At 38.4% G+C, this 18223-nt stretch overlaps 1 protein-coding gene across 2 annotated transcripts in view; it reads left to right on the top strand.

Annotated features, from left to right (window-relative positions):
- Positions 1-7186: 7186 nt before the first annotated feature.
- The window catches only part of LOC128863098 (protein phosphatase 1 regulatory subunit 14B), an 87346-nt gene continuing 76309 nt past the window's right edge, over positions 7187-18223 (top strand). For both annotated transcript variants that reach the window (XM_054102032.1, XM_054102033.1), the window contains exon 1: positions 7187-7899. The gene's annotated coding sequence lies outside the window, so the exon portion shown is untranslated. The remainder of the gene's footprint in view (positions 7900-18223) is intronic.

The following is an 18223-nucleotide window of genomic DNA, read 5'->3' as shown; positions in this document are numbered from 1 at the left end:
CCGCATCAAAGCCCGTTTTTTTAACATATCGCTAATTTGCGCCCACGCCCCGACGGAAGAGAAGGACGATGCGACCAAAGATTCTTTCTATGAGCGCCTGGAACGTTCCTATGAGCGCTGCCCCCGCCACGACATAAAAATCGTGCTTGGCGACTTCAACGCCAGGGTGGGCAAGGAGGGAATTTTTGGTCCCACAGTCGGAAAATTCAGCCTACACAACGAAACATCCGGTAACGGACAGAGGCTGATCGACTTCGCCGGGGCCCGAAACATGGTAGTCTGCAGCACCAGATTCCAGCATAAAAAGATACACCAAGCTACCTGGCTGTCCCCTGATCGAAAAACGCGAAACCAGATCGATCATGTTGTGATAGATGGAAGACACGCTTCTAGTGTATTAGATGTACGTACGATCCGAGGACCCAACATTGACTCGGATCACTACCTTGTTGCAGCCAAACTGCGCACGCGCCTCTGTGCAGCAAAAAACGTGCATCTACCTACGCAAAGAATGTTCGACCTCGAAAAGCTGCAATCACAACAGACAGCCAGAAGATTCGCCACTCGACTCTCACTCCTGCTCTCAGAGAGTACTGCCCAACAAACCGGCATCCACGAACAATGGAGCAACATTTCTCGTTCTCTACGTACCGCCGCCGAAGAAGAAATCGGATTCCGGCGAGCCCGAAAAAACAATTGGTACGACGAGGAATGTCATGCTGCCGCAGAAAGAAAGGATGCCGCCTATAGAGCCACGCTGCGATCGGGCGCAACGCGAGCCATGTGGGATCGCTACAGAGAGCTGAAAAAGGAAGAGAGACGTATTATCCGACAGAAGAAACGAGAGGCCGAAATACGTGAGTGCGAAGAGCTTGAGATGCTGGCCAACAGGAACAACGCCCGAAAATTCTACCAGAAAGTTCGGCGGCTTACAGAAGGTTTTAAGACCGGGGCGTTTTCCTGTAAGAACAAAGACGGCGAACTGGTGACCGACGTACAGAGCAATCTTAAATTATGGAGGGAACACTTCTCGAACCTATTAAACAGTGACAGCTGCGCATGTCACCGAGAAAGTGAAGATCCCGATACCCCAATCGTTGACGACGGAATTGTCGTTCCGCTACCCGATCATGACGAGGTGAGAATAGCGATAACGCGGCTAAAGAACAACAAAGCCGCGGGCGCCGACGGACTGCCGGCTGAGCTATTCAAACATGGCGGCGAGGAGCTGGTAAGGTGCATGCATCAGCTCCTATGCAAAATATGGTCGGATGAAAGCATGCCTGCCGATTGGAATTTAAGTGTGCTCTGCCCAATCCATAAGAAGGGCGATCCTGCAATTTGTGCCAATTACCGCGGGATTAGTCTTCTAAATATCGCCTATAAGGTTCTAGCGAGCGTATTGTGTGAAAGGCTGAAGCCCACCGTCAACCAACTGATTGGACCTTATCAGTGTGGCTTCAGACCTGGAAAGTCTACCATCGACCAAATATTCTCAATACGCCAAATCTTGGAAAAGACCCATGAAAGGAGAATCGACACACACCATCTTTTCGTCGACTTCAAAGCTGCATTCGACAGTACGGAAAGGAGTTACCTGTATGCCGCGATGTCTGAATTTGGTATCCCCGCAAAACTAATACGGCTATGTAAGATGACGTTGCTCAACACCAACAGCGCCGTCAGAATTGGAAAGGACCTCTCCGAGCCGTTTGATACCAAACGAGGTTTCAGACAGGGTGACTCCCTGTCGTGTGACTTCTTTAACCTGATGTTGGAGAGCATCGTGCGAGCCGCAGAACTTAATCGCTCAGGCACAATTTTTTATAAGAGCGTACAATTGCTGGCGTATGCCGATGATATTGACATCATCGGCCTTAACAACCGCGCTGTTAGTTCTGCCTTCTCCAAACTGGATAAAGAGGCAAAGCGAATGGGTCTGGTGGTGAACGAGGACAAAACGAAGTACCTCCTGTCTTCAAACAAACAGTCGGCGCACTCGCGTATCGGCACCCACGTCACTGTTGACAGTTATAATTTTGAGGTTGTAAAAGACTTCGTCTATTTAGGAACCAGCATTAACACCGATAACAATGTCAGCCTTGAAATCCAACGTAGAATCTCTCTTGCCAACAAGTGCTACTTTGGACTAAGTAGGCAATTGAGTAGTAAAGTCCTCTCTCGACGAACAAAACTAACACTCTACAAGACTCTCATCATGCCCGTCCTAACGTATGGCGCAGAAGCTTGGACGATGACAACATCCGATGAAGCGACGCTTGGAGTGTTCGAGAGAAAGATTCTGCGTAAGATTTTTGGACCTTTGCACGTTGGCAACAGCGAATATCGCAGACGATGGAACGATGAGCTGTATGAGCTTTACGACGACATAGACATAGCGCAGCGAATAAAGATCCAGCGGCTACGTTGGCTGGGTCATGTCGTCCGAATGGATACAAACGCTCCGGCTTTGAAAGTATTCGATGCGGTACCAGCTGGTGGTAGCAGAGGAAGAGGGCGGCCTCCTCTGCGTTGGAAAGATCAGGTGGAGAAGGACTTGGCTTCACTTGGTGTGTCCAACTGGCGCCGGTTAGCACGAGAAAGAAACGACTGGCGCGCTTTGTTAAACTCGGCCAAAATCGCGTAAGCGGTTATAGCGCCAATTAAGAAGAAGAAGAAGCGATTATTTTGTGGGGCACGCTCTGCCTCATAGCCCATTGTGAAGTCGCGTGAGGAATTTGCCCTTATTTTTCCTAAAGCCAATCGCTATTCAAAAATTTTAGAAGTTCCCTGATTTCCGCAGCACTGAAATCCGCCATCGTTCCTCTTCGTCATCTAGACAACTTCTGCGAAAGGGTATACTCGTGTACCTGCCACGGAAAAGTTCCCAATAAAGATTTTACATCACTCAAAATAATTTTTTTTATTTAGTAAAAAAGTTATTCAAAAATAAAATTGGATGATTAATTTTGCATCACGGAAAAGTTCACAACAAAGGTTTACATCACTCAAAATCTTTTTTTTTTATGTAGTAAAAAAGTTATTCAAAAATAAAATTGGATGATTAATTTTGTGCCACCCTGTATTTAGGAAGATTTCTACTATTTTCAAGGCCAGTGAGTTGAAAACTAGTTTAGTTTTCATATCCAAAAAAGGGTAATTTTGAGAAAAACGCAGAAGAAAATTAAATAAATACCCTTCACCCTCCTCCCTGTAGCGTTGTCTAAAAGCAATCATAATTTCTCTAAGTATTTAAATATTCTTATCGGAAGCATTTTAATATATTCCTAAGAATATGTACCTTAAAGGGTGTAAGCGCCAACTCTATATATAAAATGTATATTACTTTAAAAAATAATCAAAAAAAATATATCGACTTTATTTGAATACCTTTGATATCTTTTTAGTGCATATAAAAAAGTTTATTACCTGAAGGCTATGTATGGAATGGCAAAGTGCCACAATTTTTGATAGCATTTGTACATTGAGTAGAACAAAATCATCAGTGGCGCTTTGAATCTCTACATTTACTTGAGGAACTTTTCTGTAATTATCTTGTTTGTCATATCCTCTCCGGCTCCCATCATTTCGGTAGCAGATTTTCATAATTTCTATGTATTAGGCGTCGTTGTAATTAGCTGTATCGTAATATCAAAGCTCACATGACAGTTGACAAACAGGAACACTGGGCGGCCGACCGACAAAATGGTACTAAACTCAAAATAAACGAACTTAATGGGATACCCTTTATTTTCGGATGCGTAGAAGTATCTGTTGCAGGCAATGCAAAATTATTAAAATACGTATATATTTGCAGTATACAAAAATTATTTTTTTTTTTTAATTTTACTTGTATTTTATTTTATTTTACTTTATTTTATTTCATTTTATTTTATTTTATTTTATTTAATTTTATTTAATTTTATTTAATTTAATTTTATTTTATTTTATTTTATTTTATTTTATTTTATTTTATTTTATTTTATTTTATTTTATTTTGTTTTATTTTATTTTATATTATTTTATTTCATTTTTTTTCTTACATACATACATACATATATATTTCAATAATAATCAATTAAGAAATTAATAAGCTTGGCTGAAGCGAAATAGCTTGCTCTCTTTGTACACCTAGTCATATGTACATATGTATGTAGGCATGTACATGATAGGCACACATATCAAACTCCATTCAAGTAGCGGTGTTATATGACAATATGATGCTTTTATGTGCATGCATGTAGGTACATGTCTATTGCATTCTGCCCCTGAATGCAACATTGTTGCAGAGCAAGAGGCCAACTACATACTTTTATTTTCTTTATATTTCTCCGATACTGTTATTACTTCTTTAGCGCGCTATTTGTAGCTTACATATTTGTATTTGCTGGTGTTGTTATTATTGTTATTTGTATATTAAGCAGCAAATAACTGTAGCCAGAGTGAAAAGTAAAAGAGTAACAACAATATTGATAGCAAAATAGAGAGATAAAAAACGAATGAATTTATGTATGTGTTCATATATGTACACATAAACGTTATTTAACAAAAACTACTGTTTAAAGAGCCAACAACAAATTTATACTACAAGCACAACCTAAACACTCCACTTACAGAGTGTAAAGCGACCGTGTAACTGTCAATGTTTCATTGATTTTATGTACTCGATGGATTCTGCATTCAGCGCAGAGCAGCGCAGCATCTTCATCTATATACTAACAGTTGAATAAGTCATTAAACAAACGCATTCACCGCTCTGGAATAATTTGTGCTGATCCAAACGAATATGAATATGGTTGCTTTTCAGTGATGTGCATTTCGAATGAATTTACATGGAAAATCTATATAAAGGGTATTTTAAAGCTACATCTGCCGAATCTATGCTGAGTTACTTAAAAGTTGTTGAGCTGATATTCAAAATTAACAAAATGAGGCGAAAATCGTACGGGTTTTCCGAATTAATGATAATTTTCAAAAATGCACATTAACAAAATTTTAATAATTAGCAAAGCATATTTGCTTAGTCGATGGTATAATAGAGATACGCGTAGATATTAATTAAATCGGTTGGTAAATGCAGGTGGCATCGCGCACTTCGAGTGTTACCAAACTTTCTATGATTTGGGCTCTCACCATAGTTAGCATTAAACCAAGACGAAGCTATTAGAGGTGATAACACTAGATCGGCTGATTTGTTTTTTTTTTCGGTGTACACACTCGGATATCAACACAAAATGAAATGACGAAAAGCCGTTCCATTCGCACTATCGTCGTATGCTATTAGTTCGAAAAGAAGGTCAGCTGTTCAACGCAGTTCGTCCTTTCCTTTTTCTTTTCTATTTTCTTTTGTCGTGACTTTCGATGTACAAAACGTTGTTGTTGATCTAGTGACATCATCTTTAATGAATGCGCCTTGCATTAAACCAATCGAATATCATATATGTACTTATTTAACAAAGTTCGTTATTTTGCCACCTTTGGCCCAGTTCCCTTGCAGAGCTCAGCTAAAATTACAGCAATTAGACGCTGATGAGCAAATACTCATAGGCAAAATATGGTCGGATGAAAGCTTGTCCAGCGACTGCTATCTCAGCGTTATCTAGCCAATCCACAAGAAAGGTGACCCTCGAACTGCACCAACTACAGTGGGTTAAGCCTTCCCAGTAACGCATACAAGGTCCTATCAAGCGTAATTTGTGAAAGGCTGAAACCCTTCGTCAACAAACTGATTGAGCCTTATCAGTGTGATTTTAGGCCTGGTAAATTTACCATCATTAGTCAGCGGGCAGTCAGTGCAAATTTTTCCAGTCTTAAAAAGGAATACCGTCGAGTGGGTGTTGTGGTAAACGAGGGAACATAAAGTACCTTGTGTCAACAACAAAGAAGTCTACGCGTATTGGACAGCAGGTTGCAATTGGCAATTAAGAGTTTAGCGTAGTCAAGGACTTTGTCCACCTAGGATCCAGCATTAACAACAACAAAAACGTCAGCCAAGAGATCCAGCGAAGAATAACTCTTGCCAATAGGTACTACTTTGGGCTGGGTAGGCAATTGAAAAGCAGAGCTCTCTCTCGATGCACAAAAAAAAGCTCTATGAACCACTCATCCGCCCGGTTTTACTGTATGGCGCTGAGTGCTAGACATTGGTAAACACCCTTGAACACCGGTTATTAAGAGTTTTCAAGCTTTCGTTAGTTAGTTAGTAAGCATAATTTAAAAAATTTACGAAACCCTGAAAAACCTACACCCACACATTCTACTTCCCCCCAGTTACTTCCATTTGAACGTTTTGCTCGACAGGTATTAAATTGTTGAAGTTGCTCTAACACCGGACCCACCTTTCATGAAGATAACCAGAGAGTAACAAAAATTTCGAAATTTTACAGAAATTCGATAACAACGAAGAGTCGAATATGTTTGAGGAAATATTAAAAAAATTGATCGCACACTACCTACTTTCACAAAAAATTATTGGAATAATTGGAAATGAAAGCATGCGCCAGGTGAAGTTCCATTTACCTCAAAAACTAACTCTTCTATACTTCTTATTGTACAAAATCTTATCTGTGCTTGATCGCCAAGTTTTCTTTATGTCAACCGTGAAAAGTTACGCTGAATTTCGTATGTAATATGTCTACTCATCCCTATTGTCTGCATCTATTGGCTGGATACATCAGCCAGCTTTTCATTCAGTCCTAACTCAATGTCTGCGTTACCTAAACTTTAGATGCCAAACAAAAAAATCCACAAAGCCTACTTGTATATGTCGCTGCTGTTGCTGCTGCTGCTATGTTGAGAGCCAATTTCTTTTCAACAGCAAAAATAAAATACGTGTTTAGCAATGAAAAAACACAAAAGCATAAAATACATGCATAAATATATGTGAACTCCAAAAGAATTATGCGCGCGCATGAGTAACAAACATAGAATAGCAACAAAAGATTCCACACCACTAAAATAACATAGCAAGCACTGCTATGTTCTCCCACAAGCGCTCACACCAAACGGCGCGCTACAAAATAAACATATAACAGCTTGGTAACAGCGCTATGTTAAGCTTTACATTGGCTTAATTCAATGCTGTGTGTATCACACATATACTCAGCTGATACGTTTGCTCGCATGCAACAACTTTTGGGTAGCTCAGCGGCATTCAATTGCGGTAAAAATCAGTCTTTGAATGGTGCTCACTGTGTTCTGTGCTGCTCAGAAAAAGTTGTTCTCAAAAGTGTAAAAGCGTTTTGTGTGGTGCTTTTTGGTGCGTGCAGATTTTTTCTATTATAGCAAAGGCAAAAACAACAAGAGTGTATCTCTAGCTACATAACGCGAGGCAGCTGCATATATTTAAAAATATTTTAAAGTGCTAAAAATAAAGCGAAATATTAAAAGTATCCATTGGAAAAGTGCTAAAAGAAAGTTCTGTTAGCCAGAAGACATCTAGCGCTTATACAGGCAAGTTTTCCAAGAAATAAGAAATAACAAAACTGTTAGTGTGATTTGATGATAGTGTGAAATCTTCTTTGGAAAAAAAACAGAATTTTTTAAATTTACGCGTTTGTGTATGGTTTTCAAGCGCTTATTTGAAAAAAATATTACGGCGTCAAGTAAAAGTGTACAAAAGCGTTAAGAAAAAATTGTTTGCAATGCAATAAAGTGGCGTTAGCTGTTGACTACCTACCTGTAATCCACTTCACCACAATTGGCTGAGTTTTCTATTAAGCATACGTCCGGCAGTAACCACTATCACCACCACCATCTACTACCAACAACAGCAACGAGAACAGCATAACACAACACCTTAGCGTCTGAAATTGCAATAGCAAGTGTCAGTTGCTGGTGGCAAGTAATAAAAAAACATCAACACTGGGAATTGTTTTACAGCGAACAGCATTAATCAAAGTAAGCGGCAATCAAGTTGAAGCAATTGTAATAATCGCTTTTAACTGTTATTTATAAATATCATTTTTTTTTTTACTTTTATTTTTTATGTTTTTGCATTACTTTTTACAACTTTTACAATTTCGAAACGCATTTTGAACTGTAAATTTAAGGTATTTGGTACGCAAAGAGAAGAAAATTAGTTTGCAGCCATGAAAAAATGCTAATATGAACATGAAAATTTTTTTTGGGGGAAACTTTTATTGCATTGAAGCGGAAACATGTTAAAAGGTACTATGTTGGCTTCAAAATTAAAGCGGAAAAGTGAAACTCAAATTTAGTCAAAATTTCTAAAGTCGTTTTACAACGGTTTTCAAATGGAAGCCCCCAGGCACGGGGCTCGGTGAAATAATAATCACATCAGCATGAATAGCACATAACTTCATCCCAAGAACTTTATTTTACATATAAAATTCCCGTTTTACGAACAAACTGAAACCGGATTGCCGAGGTGATAGGGCAGATAAATTGCAAAGCCACTCGGAATTGCATTAATTGCTTTGGGCGCATCTACTTCTACAGTATCGGACAAAACATTTACAACTGCAATGCAGCCTTCAATTTATTTTTTGTCATAATGTCATTCTTCACTCAATTGCATTTCAATTTCACGCTATGGATACTAGAGCATCTGAGTAATATTTTCCAAAAAATCTTTTCAAGATCCTTTCCTTTTTGTAGCTGTATTTAAAAAAAAATTAAATTATCTTGCAACTATGAGCGACAAAACAATTGCAACCTTGTGAGCTTAGCTATATAACGGTAAAAATGCTTGAGCTTGGTTTTGTTTTCTAACTGTTCTGAGTTTAGTTTAATCGTGTCAATTTGTGAACATCAGTTTTGTGCAGAATTTATGGCGATAACACAATTTTTTTTGTAAAGTTGAGTTAAATGAAGTAATGGCTCGAAATAAGTTCGGTGAAGTATTACGCGCGCGTGTTGTAGATGAATATAACAAAGGAATGACCCAGAAAGATATATCCATAAAATATAATATTCATAAGTCATCAATTTCTCGAATTATTGCGAGCTTTATAAAAAACAAAACTATCGCGGTGGTGCATCGAGGAGGTCGACCAAGAAAAACGGATGAAAGAACTGACAAACTGATAGCGAGAGAGGTAAAAAAATATCCATTTAGAAGTGCCCCCAATTGGTAAAGGAGCTTGGGTTACCAATCAGCTCAAAAACTGCCAGTCGTCGCCTGGCTGAAGCTGATTTACGGACGTACCGACCAGCAAAGAAGCCACTTATTAGTAAGCGTAACCAACAAAAACGATTGCAGTTCACAAGGGATCACATAGATTGGCCATTAAGCAAGTGGAAAGCTGTTCTTTTCAGCGACGAATCCAAATTTAATTTGGTCGGAAGTGATGGCGTATCCTACGTTCGACGCCCACGTAACAAGCGTCTTCAAAAATCATACTGTGTAAAGACTGTTAAGCATAGTGCTTACATTATGGTCTGGGGATGCTTTTCTGCTGCTGGTTTGGGACCACTCCATCGTATTATGGGCATAATGGACCAGTACGTTTACAGGGACATTATGGAATCGGTAATGCTGCCACATGCTGAGTGGGAAATGCCCTTGAAGTGGGTCTTCCACCAGGATAATGACCCGAAGCATACGGCGAAGGTCCTGAAAGCATGGTTCCAGAGGAATAAAGTGGACATAATGGAGTGGCCCCCACAATACCCAGATCTTAACCCCATAGAAAACCTATGGGAAATAGTAAAAAAGAAAATTGATCGGACTAATGTGGCAAATACTGACCAATTTTTCCAAAGAGTCCTGGAGGCATGGAGAAATATACCACAAACGATAGTTGACAATTTGATAGCCTCAATTCCGAGACGATGCTGAGCCGTTATTCAGAGCAATGGTTTTGCCACGAAATACTAAGTTTAATAAAAATAGTTTACTCATTTCCTTTAGTTGCAATTGTTTTGTCTTATTAGATACAGGTGTTGGACACATTTGATTTTTAAATTTAAGATATGAACTGTTGAATTTGAATAAATTTGTTTTATTTACGTAAATCAACATCTTTTATTACAAATAAAGTGAAATTAACAGGTTCCAACCAAATAAGGGCTGATCAATCGAAAGTTTTCATTGCCCACATTTTAGTTGCAAATGTTTCGTCCGATACTGTATGTTCGAAGTTTTTAAATCAACTTATGCCATAAATGTAAAATTTGCTTTTTGAATCGGCTATAAAAAAAAACTAATTAATATTTTTTCAAACTTTTTTTTTATTTTGAAGATTAAAAAATAAATAAATAATTGGCGCGTACACTTCTGTTAGGTGTTTGGCCGAGCTCCTCCTCCTATTTGTGGTGTGCGTCTTGATGTTGTTCCACAAATGGAGGGACCTACAGTTTCAAGCCGACTCCGAAAGGCAGATATTTTTATGAGGAGCTTTTTCATGGTAGAAATACACTCGGAGGTTTGCCATTGCCTGCCGAGGGGCGACCACTATTAGAAAAATGTTTTTAGTAATTTTGCTTTCACCGAGATTCGAACCAACGACCTCTCTGTGAATTCCGAATGGTAATCACGCACCAACCCATTCGGCTACGGCGGCCGCTTGAAGAATTTTGAAGATTGAACATTCTCATTTATGAATGAAAAATAATATCGTTCAAATGACTGTCACGACTGGCTTTACAGTAGGCCATTCGATCAACCCTCTTTTTAAGCACATTTTCGATTGTTTGGGCTCCAATTTCATGAATGGCAACTTCGATTTCGTGTTTTAAAGCATCAATCGTCTCTGGATGGTTCGCATAGCATTTATCCTTAACGGCTCCCCACAAAAAATAATCCAACGGGCTTAAATCACAGCTCCGAGGCGGCCAATTGATATTGGAATTTCGGCTGATTATTCGATTTTCAAAAACAGTAGCCAAAAGTTTGAGTGTAACTTTGGCAGTGTGACAAGTTGCACCGTCCTGTTGAAACCAAATGTCGTCCATGTCATCCTCTTAAATTTTTGCTTTTACACTCGCCATTTACTGTAACCGCGGTTCCTCGCTCATTTTCGAAAAAAATGGCCCGATGATGCCGCCAGAGCAAAAACCGCACCAAACAGTGACTCGTTGTGGATGCATTTGCTTCTCTACAGTAACGTGTGGATTTTCTGAGCCCCAAATCCGACAATTTGCTTATTGACGTAGCCACCGATGTGAAAATCAGAAAAGAAGAAGAACACTCACCACTTTGGAAATAGGTTTTCAATATTTCCCAATTTTGTTCAAGCGTATAGCGTCCCATTTCGTAAATGTCAAACCTTTAAGTAAATTATGAACACATTCGACATGTCATTTGTGTTACCATTCTCAAAAAAATAAGTGGTTCAAAAAGCAAACGCTATATGGTCCACCCATACATATTCATGGAAAAAAACTTAAATCAATTTTTTAATTTAATTTTTTTTTTTAATTTTATTTTTTCTAATATTTTTTTATTACTACTTTATACTACTTAATACTTTTGGTTAGCGCATCCCCAAAATTGTATACCGTGTAATTTTATTTTCAAGTGAGCTTCAGCTGATTTGTCACGTTGCCAAATCAAGAAAAAAATATGCGGGGTGAGGCTTAGAAAATTTACTGAATTACCGAATTTTGATGTAAGGAACGCGGTCTGAAGAGCTCGAACAATAATTCCGCTACAACTATCTAACCAAAAAAAAATTAGTTCTAGGAGAAAAATGCTTCAATACCCATTTTTTGATAGAACCTATTTTCTATAATTATTAGTACAAAGTATCCGACTTAAATAAAAAAAATTTGCTTCACAAAAATTCTATTTTTAAAACCAACGAAATTTATTTTATCAAGCCACAAGCCACAGCAAGCTTATAAAATCAGTCCTCCAATTTAGTTCAGGAGAAAATGTTCTCATACTTATAAATTACGCAGAAACCTGTTAGAACCTGGAACGAAATGGCTTTAGTTTTAACAGAGGTACCGCTACTGCACCACCATTTCAAACATTAAACGGAAAACTTCGTAATGTCTACAGATTAAGGGCCATACAAATTTAAGATATTATTGCTATTTTTCTTTTGAAATGCCTTTTTTCTTTTAAAATAAATACTGTCTCCTCGAGCACCTCAATTAAGTGAACACCTCTCATAAGCGGATACTTTTTTCAGTACATACCAAAAATCTTTAAGATTTTTTTTTTAATTTTTCTCCCGTGAGTGGAGAAGCCTCTCATAACAAATAATGGATTCACTTTTTTACACTTTTCTCATAAGCGGACAAATTTTTTAGTCCCTTAGATGTTCGCTTAAGAGAGGGTACACTGTATATAAATTTAAATTTTTTTGCAGTGTAAGTTAGTTTACGACCAGATATAAGGTAGTAATTTTTACTCTACCAAATATTAATGGCAAACCCTCTCACTTTCAACCAGTGCAAAGTACTTAGGGGTAATTCTGGACTCCAAACTTTACAGCTAAGTTTAAACATTGAAGAACGGGTAAAGAAAGCAGAAATCGCTGTATATGCCTGTAAACGTATGCTAGGAAGAAGATGGGGTTTTCAACCCAAGTATTCATTATGGTTGTATAAGGCGGTTATACGACCAATTTTAACGTATGGCTCGGTGGTTTGGTGGAAAGCTCTAGAGAGAGAATACAACATCAAATTACTTGGCAGAATACAAAGATCAGCCTGTGCAACAACAGTCGGTGCAATCAGACCATGTCCTAGGGAGGTCCTGAACGCACTGACACACGTTATTCCGGTAGATCTGCATTTCAAGAAAATGCCAACAATGAGTGCATTTAGGTTAAATGAAGCGGGTCGCTGGAAGGAAAAAAGTCTATTACTGCGACAAACCCAGTATATCTCGAAGAGGACTGACTACATCGTCCCGACGGTAGCATTCCGCATGAATTTCCACTCTCTTTCCATCCAGGAAGGTATGGAATTCTCACTAAACAACTTCGACACTACAGTCTATACCGATTGCAGTAAAATGGATTGTGGTGTTGGAGCTGACATATATTCTCATAGCCTTAAAATTGGAAAATCTGTGCGTCTCCCTAATGCTTGTAGTGTCTTTAGGCGGAAGTACTAGCAATTGCAGAATCGCTATTCACACCATTAGGTGCAGTCAAGAGTGCAATTTCCCTAAAATACCTCCGAATCGCGTATATTAGATGGAGAGACCAGACAAAATGCAAAATTAGCAGAACGATATGGCCCACCTACAACCTTAAGCAATCGTCAACACTGATAAACATGAAACGACGGGACGCCTGGAGACTAACGGCAGGCATAACTGGCTTTTGCTCTGTGGAAGAACAAGCAGCCGAAATGGGCAACCCTGACAACACATACTGTCACAGTTTCAAGCAACCGGTGAAAAAGGAAACAATCTTCCATTTCCTCTCTGAATTGCCTGCCCTATAGAAGGACAGAATGTTAACCCTGGGCAAACCGTTGTTCGAGAGTCTCGAGCAACTGTCTGGCTTAGACGGCAACAACCTGATAAGGTTCCTGAACCGCACAGACTGGATATAGTCATGCCGTAAATAACTGGTAAACAAGTTGGTAACGAGGAGGTGGCAACAAAATGGTGCGGAAGCGCTAGTTGGATTCTGAAAGAATCACCACTTCAACCAACTAACCAAAGTTAGTTTGCATTAGTCCAGTAAATAATAATTATAATAAATTATATTAATTACTATTAAATAAATAAAAATATTTTTTTTTTTTTCAAAAATGTTTTAGAATATTTATGTCACCTTTTTTTAGCCCCTGTCAAGCATTTTCATAGCCTCTAGTAATTTAATTAGTAAATTCTATAAGTAGACATAAACATAACTCAAAGTATTTGCTCAAGCTATCAAATCAGCTTCCATATACAGCCTCATGCGAAATAAATAAGAGCACACTCTATTTTTTTATTTATTTATTTTTTTTTTTGTGTTCAATTTATTGTCAAGCAACAAATATTCTTCATATGCTTTTCATTTAAATTTCATGGAGATCGATAAATACACTTCACAAAGAAGTAATCCTTATTTTTTCTAGCTCTATGCTAAATCTTAGCCTGTTGTAAGACAGACATTTATGGTAGCCATGTGGTTTATAATTAGCCTCGAATAATAAAATGTTTGCTCACTTGTGGCATTCAAATTTTGACACTAGCTTACAAAAGGTTGAATTTAAGGAGGTAGGGGATAGGGCAAAAATTAAATCCCTTTTGATGACAAACGTAGCAAAAAAGTACTTTTTTAATTATACGGCAACAAACTGCAAACGGTTTAAAATATAATTTAAAATTAATATTTGAATGTAAATAAATTATTTTCAAATTCATTGTTTATGGACAAAGTAAATCTATTTCATATATTAGGTTGGTTACGGTTAGGTTAGGTTAACCTGGGTTGGCATTAAGCCACGCATAGACCATTTGGTCCCTAGCGATACCAGATGGAGACTGACCTTTATGAATACTGAAAGTAGACGTGATGTAGGATGTCAGCGCTTTTGGCGAATGTAAGCAGAGCTGGGAGATCCGTTTTGGAACGTCCTCCAGACCATCAAACAGTGGGGCTCCCAAGCATTTTAAGCGCGTTTTTAATAATGGGGTAAAAGTTGGGGAATAAGTTCGTTGCGTTTTTACCGAAGAATTTTAATTAAATAAGTATATCAATAAGTTAATCAATTATAATAAAATGTAGACCAATTTGTTGATGCTGTTCCGCCAAAAATCGCCTGGTCTGGTGTCAGAGAAGTTGTTGAGCCAATTTTTAAGGACCTCTGTGTTATCAAAGGTAACGTTTTTTATCTTTATCTCTATTTTTTCAAGCACTTTCCAGTGCACCATGCCCTCATAGTACCACCAAACACATATCATGATCTTCTTTGGATAAAGATCCGGCTTGACTCTCGGCTTTGGCGTATCTCCTGGAGCCACCCACTCCTTTCTTTGCTTCATATTGATGTATAGGCTCCATTTCTCATATCCCGTGACGATTCGGTACAAAAAGCTCTGTTGATGACCGCGTGTAGCTCGATGGTGGGTGAGATGCTGAGAAACAATTTGAAGGCCACTTTGTTTGTTTTTTTTTTTCGTTGCGCTCGTGAGGCACCCAGGCTCGTAGTTCATTTTTTCCGCCAATTCACGACTGGTTTAGCGACCGATCTCCTTCAAAAGTGGTATGAGACGTTCCACATTGAATTTAGAAGGCCTTCCCCTTCCGCTGCGTGTCGTGTCATCGACGTCAAAGTCGCAATTTTTGAACTTTGCGAAGCATTTTCGTGCTATAGACTCGCCTATGACACCTTCTCCATACACGTCGCAAATGTGCCAAGCCGCTTCGGCAGCTTTTTGATCTCGATGAAAAGCAAAGTGCAGGGGTCGAAATGTTGTTTTTTGCCTCCTGGCTATTCCATTTCTAAGCCTCAAAACTAATAAAAAATTAAATAACTCAAAAATACAACTAACGTAGTTTTAAAGAGCAGAAAGAGTTCTATCGAATGAATACTCACCCTTTGCCAAACAGCAAACAAGTCGTTGGAAAATAAAAGAAAACATAAAAACGCTATGAACTTATTCCCCAACCAAATAAAAAATTAAATAAAATGTAAAAAGCAAATTCAATATATAATTAAATTGTTTGAAAAAAATTCTACAAATCTCATCCTAACACCACTAAAAATAAAACCATGGTGAGCAATCATTAACTTGCTTGTTAGTCTCGGCACTGTTTTGTATGTATAGCTTGGAAAAGACTGCAAAGCTCAGTAAACTTAGTGCCCATTTACACAGGGAAACATTTTGTTCATGCGAGAAGAACGGACGGGGAAGAGAGAGGGGATTTTGTTTTCCATACTGGCGATACGCTTTGCGCTTTTTATTCGTATTGTAAAACTTAAAGTTGGCTGCAAAACAATTTTTGACAGTTTCGTTTGTTTGTCATTTGTTTTCTTCTTTTGTGGGCGAAAGTTCTGAGTTCTGTGTTGGTTTTCAATCTAACGGAAGAAAACAACGATGACAAACATCAGAACGCTGCTTGGGAAATTCAGGATTATTTTTGCTAGTAAAGTTGGTATAATTTAAAAAACTTATGGGCCATGTATTTTCCCCCATTTCTAGATACACAACTTAATTTTAAGTTGATTATTTGTAAATGAAGTATTTTTCATTTAATTTTTGTTTTATTCGAGAACAAAAAAAAACTCAAAAATTATTTCTTATTGGGTATGGGAATAAGTTTCCGTTCTTTCTTAGCCAAAGTTACGAATCCTTTAAACAATTAACTAACACTTGATATTATGTGAAGTTTGTGCCATTGAAAGCTACAACTTGACTTCATCTTTCAGGCACCATACGGATTCTTTTCACGAAAAATTCGACTTCTTTTGACTTGATCCATTCATTGAGCCAGTTTGCGATACTCTCCTATGAAGTGAACCGCTCTCCAATAAGAGCTGATTGCATTGATCCGAACAGATGGTAATCCGAAGAAGCAATGTCGGGGGAATACGGCGGATGGGACAAGATTTCCCAATTCAGTCCCTCTAAATATTTCTGGACCGATTTAGCAATGTGTGGTCTGGCGTTGTCATGTAGCAAAATCAGTTTGACACGTCTAGAAAGCTCGATTCAAACGCATTAGCTGCAGTCGATAACAATCACCAGTGATGGTTTAAAGAGTTCATAATAGATGGCATCCTTCTGATCCCACCAGATGCGCAACATAACCTTTGAAGCTTGAATATTTTTTTTCGCTGTCGATGGACCTGGTTCACCTGGTAGGCTCCAACATTTTCGACGGTTAGGGTTATCATAATAGATCCATTTTTCATCGCCAGTGACGATGCGATGCAGAAAACCTTTTCTTTTCTGCCGTTCGAGTAGCATCTCACATATCACCAAACGTCTCTCGATATGCCTCTCCTTCAATTGCTGTGGCACCCAGTTACCTGTTCCCGGACCATTCCCATCGCGTGCAAACGATGGTTGATCTGTCAACATCCAACTCTTTAGACATATCATCAAGTAGTTGAGTATCTTCGAATTTTTTCGGTGCCCCTTGGCGATCTTTATGACTGAGGTCGAAATGGACACTTTGGAAGTATCGAAACCACTTTTTACAAGTTGTATCTGATGGAGCGTTTCAGCCGCACTTTGCTTTAAAAAGTAATAATGAAGAATGACTTCCCGCAAATGCTGTTTTTTCGGGACGAACGTGGACATTTTAGACGTGAGATAAAAAAGGATCTTTACGCTTCAAACGAATGTCAACTACTGCGATCGACAACTCACATATACACCTTAAAATCACCAATATATTACTAAAGCGAACACAAAAATAGTATCAGCAGCGACACCTCTTTTAAGAGAGCGGAAACTTATTCCCATACCCAATATTTAACCAGTTTGCATTCTTCATTGAAATAAATATTTAAGAAACTGTTGACGACCGTACCCCGCTTTACATTTTCACGGATTGTAGAATATATCCCAACCGGAAGATGCTAAAGAAGTAAACAGCAAAAGCAACAAATGTTGCCCGTGTGACCGCGAATGGAACATCGAAAGATAATTTCCTGGGTCTCCCTTCCAGATATCTCTGTGTGTAAATCGGCGCTTAGTGGAGAATTTTATTTACAATCACCGCCACCTACTACACTCGATCGAATTTGAAGCTCAACGAAATAGATTCCGCAGTATTGTTTTCAAATAATCGCATTTCAAAAAAATCTTTCTTGCACAACAACACAAAAGTAAGATCATTAGAAAGCTGCTATATAATTAATATTTTATTTATTGATTGCCTTCAATGACTTTGCTTTAGGAATAATCCGATGTCCAATGGCATGCATCGCTGGTTGTCACAGCGACGAGTATTAGCGGTTTTAGCGGCAGCTGCACAGTTGCGAGTAACTATTGGAGCTGCAGCTGCGAGTGGTTTGTTCAGGCGCTTTGACTCTGCGGGCAACTCAGAGCGCCTGCAGAGTTTTGAACGCCGCCACTAGCCACTTCTAGCTGGTTAGCACGAGAAAGCCACGTCTCTTTCATTTCCAATAACCACTTCTGTTGCTCTTTTTTTCATGTTTCCCCATCTTGCCGCAGCCAACTAACAAGTTTGTTACCTTTTCCACTACTTTTATTTTGTTCTTGTTTTTTTTTTCGTTTTGGTATAGCGACTTTTTTTGTTTAGAATTACTTTTACGGGTTTTGTGGTGGACATTTGGTTTGTTTTTAGTTTTTTGTTTTTTAATTCTTTTGTTATTATTTTTTTGTTTTACT

This window comes from Anastrepha ludens, chromosome 5 (genome assembly GCF_028408465.1).
Source record: "Anastrepha ludens isolate Willacy chromosome 5, idAnaLude1.1, whole genome shotgun sequence".
Lineage (NCBI taxonomy): Eukaryota > Metazoa > Arthropoda > Insecta > Diptera > Tephritidae > Anastrepha > Anastrepha ludens.
The sequence above is the reverse complement of the archived record's forward strand: the minus strand, read 5'-3'. Positions and strand labels throughout refer to the sequence as shown.